This window comes from Cupressus sempervirens, chromosome 5 (genome assembly GCF_028749045.1).
Source record: "Cupressus sempervirens isolate cs-2001-9-10 chromosome 5, ASM2874904v1, whole genome shotgun sequence".
Taxonomy (NCBI): domain Eukaryota; kingdom Viridiplantae; phylum Streptophyta; class Pinopsida; order Cupressales; family Cupressaceae; genus Cupressus; species Cupressus sempervirens.
In genome coordinates, this window is record NC_143122.1 from 691,556,520 (window position 1) to 691,558,298 (window position 1,779).

The following is a 1,779-nucleotide window of genomic DNA, read 5'->3' on the forward strand; positions in this document are numbered from 1 at the left end:
ACAAATAAAATAGGTCCCTAGGGATCCTAGGACCCCTAAAGACATAAGTTATCATGAAATGTGTTGAAAGAGGTCATAGAGTAGTCTATGACCCCTTTCGGCTCATTTGAATACATGATATATGTTCCTAGGGGTCCTCTAGGGGTCCTAGGACCCCTAGAAACATACATGATGTGTTGTAATGGGTCAAAATGGGTCATAGGATATTCTATAACCCATTTCAACCCACTATATGACAACATATGTTCTTAGGGGTCTTAGGACCCCTAAGGACATACATGTGTTAGAATTGGTAAGAACATGTCATAGGACATGCTAGGACACATTTTGACCCATTACATAACAACTTGTGTTCCTAGGGGTCCTATGGCCCCTAGGGACATACATGTGTTCTAATGGGTAGAAAGAGGTCATAAAGTACTCTATGACCCCTTTGGACCCATTATATGTAAACATATGTTCCTAGGGTTTTGAGGACCCCTAGGGACATACCTCTTATATTCCAATGGGTAGAAAGGGGTCATAGGGTATCCTATGACCCCTTTCAACCCATTACATGAGAACATATGTTCTTAGGGATCCTAGGACCCTTATCATCATGTATGTTGTGATCCAATGGGTTGAAATCCTATGATCCCTTTTAACCCATTACATGATAATATATATGTTTCTAGGGGCCTTAGGACTCATAGGGTCATACATTTTATGTTCCAATGGGTCAAAAGGGGTCATCAAATACCCTATGACCCCTTTCAGCTCATTACATGACAACATATGTTCTTAGGGGTCATAGGACATCTAGGAATCTATGTTGTCATGCAATGGGTCAAAAGGGTCATTGGATACTCTATGACCCATTTTGACTCATTGAAACACAACATGTATGTCTATAGGGGATCTAGAACTCCAAGGAATATATGTTATCATGTAATAGATCAAAAGGGGTCATAGGATAGTCTATAACTCATTTCTACCTATTCAAACACAAGATGTATGTCACTAAGCATCCTATGACCCCTAGGAAGATATATTATCATATAATGGTGCAAAGTCAGAGGTTATCCCATGATTCCTTAAAACTCATTGGAACACATACATGTCCCTAGGGGACCCCTATGAACATACATCATTATATAGTTTATTAACTTAGGTTACTAGTTTATATATAATATATAATTATAATATATATGATATATATCTACATAATAATGTATATTAATATATGATAAGTACTAATTATATAGTAAATAATTATTATAATTATTTAATACTATATAATAAATTTTAGTAACTATATATAATAATTGCTTCCCCCCTCCCCTAGATGATGTTATAACTATATTAGACTAGGAGAACATAACCTAAAAATTGCTCCCTCCCCCTGCTACCACTGCCTTGAGTTTGATAAATAAAAATCAATATTTACCTTAAAAATATGGCCCCACTTCCTTTAAATTTAAATTTGATGTCATGATTTGGGCTCATAGATTGCGTACCTATTATGAAATCAGGAACACATTTTCAAATCAGATATCCATTTTCGAGTCAGATAATTACTAAGGTTTCAAATTTGAACTGATAAAAAATATATAGATTTTATTTGTTTAATTAAATCAAGTACATCTTCCCAATTAAGCTATGTATTTATATATCAATTCAGTAATGATCTATACAAAAAAAACTCTTTCATTTTAACTCTACCCATAGAACCCATTGACTAATATTCCAAAAGATCTGATTATAACAATCCCTTAATAAACACTATAACACATTATAGAT